The 11,105-nt window shown below is 32.2% G+C and overlaps 2 pseudogenes; both read left to right on the forward strand.

The window, feature by feature from the left end:
* Nucleotides 1–1,886, forward strand: LOC145637556 (trimethyltridecatetraene synthase pseudogene; annotated as a pseudogene).
* A 5,167-nt stretch (nt 1,887–7,053) lies between these two features.
* LOC145637572 (trimethyltridecatetraene synthase pseudogene) lies at nt 7,054–9,665 on the forward strand (annotated as a pseudogene).
* Nucleotides 9,666–11,105: the final 1,440 nt, after the last annotated feature.

An 11,105-nucleotide genomic window follows, 5' to 3' on the forward strand; every position in this document is an offset into this window, starting at 1 on the left:
ATGGAGGCACCAACTTGGGCAACGTATTTTCTCGCATCGCTAGCGGCAATAGCCATAGTACTCCTTACTAATCACCTTTGCCGTCGTAAACTTAACCTACCACCCGGCCCTAAACCATGGCCTATCATTGGGAGCTTCAATCTCATTGGGTCACTTCCCCATCGTTCTATCGACAAACTCTCTAAGAAATATGGGCATGTAATGATGCTCAAATTTGGGTCAGTCCCAGTGTTAGTAGGCTCATCCGTAGAAATGGCAAAGATTATCCTAAAAACGAATGATGAAATCTTTGCCGGAAGGCCTAGAGTTGCTTCCGGAAAGTATACAACATATAACTATTATGATATAACATGGTCTCAATATGGTCCATATTGGCGTCTAGCTAGAAAAATTTGCTTGATGAAACTTTTTAGCTCCAAGAGGCTCGAATCATACGAGTACATACGCATAGAAGAACTTAATTCCTTCTTAAGATGTATATTTAACACTAATGAAGAATCCATTTTGTTGAAAGATTACCTCTTTACTTTGAACTTAAACGTGATTAGTAGAATGGTGTTAGGAAAAAAATACACGGAAAAAAATGATGAAGAAAAATTGATTGTAACACTAAAGGAATTTAAGTCAATGGTTGATGAATGGTTCTTTTTAAATGGGGTATTGAATCTTGGAGATTGGATCCCTTGTTTAAAGTATATGGATGTTCAAGGTTATGAGAAGAGGATGAAGATTTTAGGTAAGAAATTTGATAGGTTTTTGGAGCATGTATTGGATGAACATAATGCTAGAAGGGAAATTGAGAAGGAAAATTGGGTCCCAAAAGATATGGTGGATGTATTATTACAACTTGCTGATGATCCTAATAATGAAGTTAAGCTTGAAAGAATTGGAGTCAAGGCATTCACTCAGGTATGTCCTAATCTAACTTTGTTATACCTACACAACATAAATTTATATGAGGGAGTGATTAGAGCAACTTTCCTAGTTCGAAGAGATCTTAGGAACAATTCTCATCATTTGTCTTTGTGGCTCTCTAAACATAATCTACATTTAAAAATCACTTTATGGTATATTCTTGTAGTATTGTACATCTAGGCTAAATACAAGGAAGAATATTTGTTATAAAAGCTATAAGATGTTTTTAGCGACTTATAATTACATATAACTTAATTATTATTAATCCAGTCTCCATTTGTCATTTATGAACATTTGCATTATATTATACATTAGTATTATATACATAAAATGAATATCAGGAATTACTTGCCGGAGGTACAGAGAGTTCAACAACAACAGTTGAGTGGGCAATGTCTGAACTCATAAGAAGGCCGGACATTATAGCTAAGGCTAGAGAGGAGATGGACCACGTAATAGGAAAGGAAAGATGGGTTCTAGAGAAAGATATACAAAACTTACCTTATGTTTGCGCAATAGTAAAGGAAACAATGAGACTGCACCCGGTAGCACCTTTGCTCGCGCCTCACCTAGCAAGGGAGCAAGTTAAAACCAAAGGCTATGATATCCCTAAGGGTTCCGTTGTGCTTGTAAATACATTCACCATACAAAGAGACCCTAAGGTATATGAAAGGCCAGATGAATTTTGGCCTGAAAGATTTATTGGGAAAAATATTGATGTCAAAGGTCACAATTTTGAGTTGTTGCCTTTTGGATCTGGGAGAAGGATGTGCCCAGGGTATAATCTTGGCCTTAAAATAATTGAGACAAGTTTAGCTAATCTTCTTCATGGTTTTGCATGGAAACTGCCTAATAACATGAAGCCTCAAGATTTGGATATGGATGAGGTTTATGGTCTCTCAAATCCTAAAAAGATTCCTCTAAGTGTTTGTGCTGAGCCTCGACTTTGTCGCCATATTTACCATACTTGAAAATTTAAATTTTTAATATTGAATTTTAATTACCTCAAGTTAGGGTTTGAGGTAGGTCGTAGCCTGGTAGTTAAGGCCTTTTGATTCGTGTTCTTGTTTAAATTAAATCAAAGTGTGTAAGCTATGGTAATGGTAAATGTTAAAGTTATATGTGAGTATATTTTGTTATCGTAATTAGTTATGCATATATTTAGCTCAACTCTGTATTTTAAGTTGCTACATTTCTTTGACATTAATGTTTAATACTTTGTATGTTTAATACTTTATATGTGAGACAAGTAGAGTATGGTAGAATTAATAAATTTTGTGGATAATAGCCCGAAAAAAGGGTGAACCAAATATGTAAGAGTAAAATTGTAGTTTATTACAACCAAAACTGATAATTTTTATTTAGTATGAGACAAAATTAATTAAACAATACTAAAAATGAAAATAGGTTAAAAATTAGGAGATGGATAGTAAAGTATGGACTAGTATGTATTTGTGTTGCGGAGTAAGTTATGTACTAGCCTACGCTGTTTTTAAACTCAAGGTGACAACGTTAGCCTACATTTAGGTTTAGGGTCTTGATTAGAGGCATAGAGTCGTGGAAACAAAGCTTAAATATGGTTCTAATTTTCTTGAGTATAGTTGGCACTTGTCTCATCATGTCAATAGTATGACGCGCCACTTTTATTAGCAAATCACATAAACATTATTAAAGGTGTAAGGGTTTTGGGCAAGTGCTTTTTAAAATAGTTTTTGGGTCCAACAAACAATTTTGCAGAAACCTAATATGAGGAGATTTAAGCTTATTGATTGTTTTATACACTAAAAATAATTAATACTCGTAGCTAATTAACACTTTCTGTGTTTTTTTTAATACTTGCAAGAGTTGTAACACTTAATTTTTCACGTCTTTAAGAAAAAAAAAAGACATCACATGATATAATACACTTAAAACTTTAAAAGTAAGAGTGAGATTATAAGGAGTATAATTTAGTAGACAATGAACTTAAAATAAGGGTAATACTGTAATAGTACAGCATTCAACATAAAAAAATTTCAATTATAATGTGTTACATCACTTATAGAGCAAGTTTAGCCCCAAGTTTGGAGTCATATCATCATTTTGAGTTTTAAGACTTATGCTTAAGACCTTTCTCCTTTTTCTTCTTAAATCTCAAGCAAGTCTTAAGTTGAGTCTTGAAATTTTCAAGACTCAACTTAAGACTTGAGATTGGGACCCACCTCACTTTATTTATATTTTTATATATATATATATTTTTTTTACACTTTTCTACATATAATATGTCATATATTTGAGTTTTAGGACTAAAGTGATAAGTTTGTGTAAATCTTAGTGAGTCTTAACAAGAATTTGATGACATTATTTTCAATGAGTACCGCAAAAAATGATGTCACATCCACATCTTAAGACTTTGGGCTAAACTTGCTCTTACATGTATTGTGACATTACTATTTTAAAAAAATGTTACAATTATTCAAAAATGGAGAAAATAGTAATTTACGAAATACCTTTACTTTTACACAATTACTATCATATAATCAAACTGATTACAAATTATCAAAGAAGCTAACAAATAATAGTAAAAAGCTCCTCGTAATTGACAAACAAGGTCAAGGCACCCCATTGAATAACCAAATATTTCAGCTTTAAATTATGTGGATCATTGGATAATCAATCACACTGCAGTAGGCCTATTATAGCCTCCTCCCAAAAAAGGCCCATCACATTCGAAATAATTATCAATGGACCATCTGCCCATCTTTTATAGAGCACATCCAGTATAATACTGAATAAGTGAATAATCAGCCATAAGCAAATAATTAATACGGAGTACCTTTTTATTTTTTCTTTGAGCTAATTGTATCTTCTTTAAAGGGCTATTAATAAACTCAATATGATTAATTGGTGAGGCAACTTGACTTTTCGATGTACTTTAAACATGTTTCCCCCGTTTTCCTATTGTAACAATTATCATTTAGAAAGTTCCACAAATATAACTCGTACCATATTTCTTTATTTGCACATGCTTTTTTTTTTTAATCTATTTTTAACCATATAGGTCTCTAATTCTATGTCAACTAAAAAAATTAGAGGAAATATTATAATAACTTAAATGATGATACAAACCAGTTGAACCAAATGACTAAAATGACCTTAAATTAGACCTAAGCCCAGTCGTTGACCCAAATTGACAGGTCATGATATTAAATAAGCTAAAAAAATTAACCATAATTAACACTTTTTTTTTCTCCCTTTGTAACGTTTAATTTCAATAGTAGTGTATAAAGCAAGAACTTTCTACAGTTTGTTGAGCTGACCTTATCTCCTTTAAGGGACTATAAATAGACTCATTTGGATTGGTTCACGGGGCAACTTGACTTTGTACCTTTAAACATATCATTTACTAAAATTCAAAAGACTTGTAAAAATGATAATAGGATCACAATTATATCATATCGAAAGTTCAAATGAAATTACGACCTAGCAAAATCAACCTTGTTCTCTAGTGCTGTAACCCAAGTCTCAAACATAAGAAATATGCAAACTACCTCAAAAAATAAAGAAAGAAGAAAATTAATGTTAGTGATAATTTTCACTTTCATATCAACAACAAAAGGAATAACAAATTCAGAAAAGTGCATCAGATCATGCAACGGAACAACAGTAAAGTACCCTTTCGGATTCTCCGAAAATTGCGAGTTTCGACTGAATTGCACGTCCAACGGTAGAATGGAATTCCAAGGTTTTGATATTATGAACATAACATGGAGCTCCTTTTTACTAAGTCTCTCTCCAAATTGCAGCCGTCCGATCAACCAAATACATCATCTTTATGGAAGAAATTACGCTTTAACTGCACAAAACAGTTTACTTTTGCGAAACTGTGTCACGCCATGATACAAGTGTGTACTTCCGAATTTGGTTGAGAGCAGTTTTTCGAAGTGTAAAGGATGGAGGGGAATTTTGAGTTGTTATACTAAGGAGAGTTCTACTACTTTGAGGTACGAAGATCTTATGAGTCACACAAACTTCTTTCAAAATTTGTCTGACTCGTAATAATTTTAAAATTGCGATTGTTTAGATTTTTTTATTAAATGTTCAAAATTTGTTATTGTTCATATTTTTTTTTTACTAAATGTGTGTGGTGTATTGTGATTGTTCAGATTATTTGTACTAAATGTTTAAAATTTGTGATGTTCAGAATTTTTACTTCATGTTCAAAATTCGCTATTGTTTAGATTTTTTTACTAAATGTTCAAAAGTATAGGAGTGATGCATTTTGATAGTTCATATTTTTTAACTAAATGTTCAAAATTTGCAATGTTCAGTTGTTTTTACTACATGTTCAAAATTTGCAATTGTTCATATATTTTTACTAAATGTTCAAAGTGCACCATGGTGCATCTAAAAATTTAGGGGTTTGGGCATGCAATTTTTGGTCCAAGGTTGGCCTGGAGAAATAGTACAAGAATCTTTATCAAAATATCATATATTAAATCAACCATTGGAGTTTATTGAATACCTTGAATAAACCTTTTTTTTTTTTTTTTTCTTTTTTTTTTCTTTTTTTTTTTTTTTTTTTTTTTTAGAATACCTTGAATAAACTTAAATTGACTTGATTTCATATGATAAACAACATATTCCCTAAATTGACTTGGTGTCATATTAAAAAATCACATATTCCCTTAGGGTAAGTCTTCTATGTGGTTAGCCACACGGTATGGCCACATTAGTTTATAAGATTAATCTTCATTTATATATATGAGTAACCTCAAATTTTTTTTTATGAGTAACCTCGTGTTGTCCATAAAAGTAACTAAAATTCATTATACGAGTAAATTCAAGTAATTTAGAAATAAGTAACTTCATTTGTTCATTCACGTAACACCTATTCTTTTGTTTTAAAAAAATGAAAGAATAATTCCACTTATTTAAGAGATCGAGTAACCCCTATATCTCATTTAAGTACCTATATATGTGTTAAGTTAAACCCATTTGCTCATCACCGTAACCCCCTATTACTTAATCAATATTCTAGTATGTGATTATGTGAAGTGGTCACACCATGTGACTAGCCACATATAAAACTTTGTGATTCCGTAATTATTTCGTATCTTTTGGTTGATCCCGCCAGTCATCACCCACTTGAATCAGCTAAATAGGAATAAGATAAAATTTACTCTATCAGAATACTTTTCGTAAAAAGACAATCTATCCAACCAATTACAAGTTCAATGGGATACTCTTTCCATTTAATCAATTATTGATTATGTTTTGTTTTAAGCTTTTAACCCACTAATAATTGCACTTTTGCTAGTGATTTTATCTAAGATAAGCTTGCTTGACTTTTCGTTATAATTTTCTTAAATGAATTACTGTAATCTTGTGGAAATTTATGATCGAAATCATCAATTGCGCTTCATGTGTTTGAAAGAATTCGTCATTCTCCATAGATTAGCAATATTCCCAAGTCGCACTATATAAAAAATTATAAAAGCAATGCAAAAACAAACAAAAGGGAGGTCAAAATCGCAACTTCATCATCACCTAGGCCCGATTTGGTGATAATGTTTAAGATTTTTGATTTTTTTGACAGGTGATAATGTTTAAGATAGTGGTTAGCGTTTTGATCAGTCAAAATACTAATGGAAAAAAAGATAAGAGTGTTTGACAAGGTATCAATGTGATTAGTGATTAGCAGTAGAAGTGGCGTTTAGATTGCTTTTCTCAAACGTTAAAAATAGTAGCGTTTAAAATTAGCGGATCACATTTGTTAATTTTTTATTATATCTTTTCAACAATTTATATTATTATTAATATATTTTAGTAATGCAATCGCTACTTTTTCCAAACACCCATAATATCATCCGTTACTTTAATAGCTAACATCTATTCAGTACTAATTGACAGCTAGTCGCTACTTTAATTAACAATTACCTTTACTTTAATAATTATATTAATAGTTACCCATTACTCGACCGCTAAAAGCTATCCGCTACGCTAGTTTTGCCAAATAGGACATTAATGCATGATTTAAGTTATTCTTGCTCCATTTACTATAAATAAGTAAAATAACCCTATTGATTTTCACTTCAAAACCATCGACCCTATAAGAATTTTTTTTTAAAAAAACATTCATAGCTATACCTCCATTAATCCATAAACTAACCACTCAACAATGGAGGCACCAACTTGGGCAACGTATTTTCTCACATCCCTAGCGGCCATAGCCATAGTACTCCTTACTAATCACCTTCGTCGTCCTAAACTTAACCTACCACCCGGCCCAAAACCATGGCCTATCATAGGGAACTTCAATCTCATCGGGTCACTTCCCCATCGTTCTATCGACGAACTCTCTAAGAAATATGGGCATGTAATGATGCTCAAATTTGGGTCAGTCCCGGTGTTAGTGGGCTCATCCGTAGAAATGGCAAAGATTATATCTAAAAACGAACGATGAAATCTTTTCCGGAAGGCCTAGAATTGCTGCCGGAAAGTATACTGCATATAACTGTTACGATATATCATGGTCTCAATATGGTCCATACTGGCGTCAAGCTAGAAAGATGTGCTTGATGGAACTTTTTAGCTCCAAGAGGCTCGAATCATACGAGTACATACGCATAGAAGAACTTAATTCCTTATTAAGAGGCGTATTTAACACTAATGGAGAATCCATTTTGTTGAAAGATTACCTCTTTACTTTGAACTTAAACGTCATTAGTATAATGGTGTTAGGAAAAAAATACACGGAAAAAAATGACAAAGAAAAATCGATTGTAACACTAAAGGAATTTAAGTTGATGGTTGATGAATGGTTCTTTTTAAATGGGGTATTGAATCTTGGAGATTGGATCCCTTGTTTGAAGTATATGGACATTCAAGGTTATGTGAAGAGGATGAAGATTTTAGCTAAGAAATTTGATAGGTTTTTGGAGCATGTGTTGGATGAACATAATGCTAGACGGGAAATTGAGAAGGAAAATTGGGTTCCAAAAGATATGGTGGATGTATTATTACAACTTGCTGATGATCCTAATAATGAAGTTAAGCTTGAAAGAATTGGAGTCAAGGCATTCACTCAGGTATGTCCTAATCTTACTTTGTTATACCTACGCAACATCAATTTTCATGAGAGAGTGGTTATAAAAACTTCCCCAATTCGAAGTGATTTTTGGAATAGATTACTGCCTTGTGACTCTCTAAACACCAAAATCGAAAAAAAAAAAAAAAAAAAGAAACCAACCAACCTAGAGAAATACCATAGAGAGCAATGACATCCATGTAATAAAGGGCAGACAATCTACTCCCCGTTATTTTTGTATTTCCCATTATACATGTTCATTTTGAAAAGTGAAAAAGTTTGTTTTCAAAATAATAATAAAAAAATGTGATAAAGTTTAACCATTATTGATAAGATAACACATATTCATGATGGCAGATTCATTTTAATGTGTAGCATTATTTTTTTAATCCTACATCATTGAATAGATTGATAGTTAAATATGTATAAAATTAAAACTATACAAAAAGATGATGAATGAAAAAAAAAAGAGGAATAGGGATGAGGGTAAATTTGAAATTCTCGGGAATTTAGTTTACTTGTATAGCTACTCCATCCTTTTATCCATATCCATATCCATATCCATATTCATATATTTTAACAGATTTGTGTTAACTCTTATTAATAGTTTTTGGATAATTAAACCTTTAAATTAGTGTGCAAATATTTATACCCCTTAAATTTATTTGTTTAACTAAACTTGTGACATAAGGTTAAATTAAAAGAACTCCCCAAACATAACTAGTTATGACGTGCACATCGCTCGCATAAGCCAACCTAATATTAATATAAGAAGTAAATTTACACTTAATATAGTGGGGCGATACTTAAAAATAAATGTATAATAAAGTTAGATTTTTTGAAATAAAAACTTTAGGGTATATATACTTTTTAATAATGCACATCTAGGCTAAATACAAGGAAGAATATTTGTTATAAAAATGATTAGATGGTTTTGGCGACTTATAATTAAATTGAACTTAATTATTATTAATCCGATCTCCATTTCTCATTTATAAGCATGCGCATTATATTGTACGTTAGTATTATACACACATAAAATGAATTTTAGGATTTACTTGCTGGAGGTACAGAGAGTTCAACAACAACAATTGAGTGGGCAATGTCTGAACTCATAAGAAGGACGGACATCATAGCTAAGGCTAGAGAGGAGATGGACCAAGTGATAGGAAAGGAAAGATGGGTCCTAGAGAAAGATATACAAAACTTGCCTTATGTTTGCGCAATAGTAAAGAAAACAATGAAATTGCACCCGGTAGCACCTTTGCTCGCGCCTCACCTAGCAAGGGAGCAAGTTAAAACCAAAGGCTATGATATCCCTAAGGGTTCCGTTGTGCTTGTAAATACATTCACCATACAAAGAGACCCTAAGGTATATGAAAAGCCAGATGAATTTTGGCCTGAAAGATTTATTGGGAAAAATATCGATGTCAAAGGTCACAATTTTGAGTTGTTGCCTTTTGGATCGGGGAGAAGGATGTGCCCAGGGTATAATCTTGGCCTTAAAGTTATTGAGACAAGTTTGGCTAATCTTCTTCATGGTTTTGCATGGAAATTGCCTAATAACATGAAGCCTCAAGATTTGGATATGGATGAGGTTTATGGTCTCTCAAATCCTAAAAAGATTCCTCTTAGTGTTTGTGCTGAGCCTCGACTTTGTCACCATATTTACCATACTTGAAATTTTAAATTTTTAATATTGAACCTCAATTACTGGTCTCAAGTTGGGGTTTGAGGTTGTAGCCTAGTAGTTAAGGCCGTTGAATTCATGTTCTTGTTTTAATTAAATCAAAGTGTGTAAGTTATGGTAATGTCAGATGTTAAAGTTATATGTGAGTATATTTTGTTATCGTAATTAGTTATGCATATATATAACTCAGCTCTGTATTTGTAGTTGCTACATTTCTTCAATAATAATGTTTAATACGATGTATGTTTTATGAGCGCTCATATGTGAGAGTATGATAGAATTGATAAATTTTGTGGATAATAGCCCGGAAAATGGGTGAACCAAATATGTAAGAGTAAAATTGTGGTTTATTACAACCAAAACTGATACTTTGTATGTAGTATGAAACAAAAGTAGTAAATAAACATACTAAAAATGAAAATAGGTTAAATATTATATTAGGAGATGGATATTAAAGTACGGAGTAGTATGTATTTGCGTTGTGGAGTAAGTTATGCACTAGCCTACGCTGTTTTTTAACTCAAAGTGACAACGTTATAGCCTACATTATGGGTCTTGAACTCTTGATTAGAGGCATAGAGTCGTGGAAACAAAGCTTTAATATGGTTCTAATTTTCTTGAGTATAGTTGGCACTTGTCCCATCATGTCAATAGTATGACGCGCCACTTTTATTAGCAAATCACATAAACGTTATTAAAGCGTAAGGGTTTGGGCAAGTGCTTTTTAAAATAATTTTTGGGAAGGCGGTGGATGACGGTGAAAGGTTGGGGGGGGGGGGTTAATTTTTTTTTTTTTTAAAGGTTTTTCAAAATAAAAAATAAAAATAAATTAATTAACCAATCAAACAAGAAAACGTGTCCCAGGGTTACTTATAAAACAGGTTATCGATTTTTTGTTTCATTTTTGGCATATACATGTGAAAGGTGGTGTTATTCTGGAATAATAAAAAACTGGTGTTATTATTTGAAGACCGTCCAAAGGTGATGTTATTTTTGAAAAATTTTCCTTTTTATTTTCGGGCGAAAAAAAAGTCAAAAAACTTTCAAAATTGAAGGCTAATATCCACGCTTTTTGAGAAATTTTGGAGGTTACAGGGCCCGGTGTAGAAATTCTTGAAGTAATAGGATACATCTCGGGGTCATATAATGTCGTTTGGAACCATATATGATCATTATTTTTTGTCATAAGTGTTCGTGGTAGGCCTGAATGAATGAAATCGGTGCAAGTTGTAAATCGGTAAAATGGTCGTTTAAAGGCAAATTGGATGGTTCCACCCACTCAATTGGACTCATGGAGGGTATTAGGGACCATGATAAACATTTCGGCAATTTTTATTTTTGGGCGAAAAAAAATAAAAAAATAAAAAAATTCAAAATTGAAAGCTAATATCCACGCTTTTTGAGAAATTTTGGAGGTTTCGGGACCCGGTG

Source organism: Chenopodium album, chromosome 1 (assembly GCF_948465745.1).
Source record: "Chenopodium album chromosome 1, dcCheAlbu1.1, whole genome shotgun sequence".
NCBI classification, from domain to species: Eukaryota; Viridiplantae; Streptophyta; class Magnoliopsida; order Caryophyllales; family Amaranthaceae; genus Chenopodium; species Chenopodium album.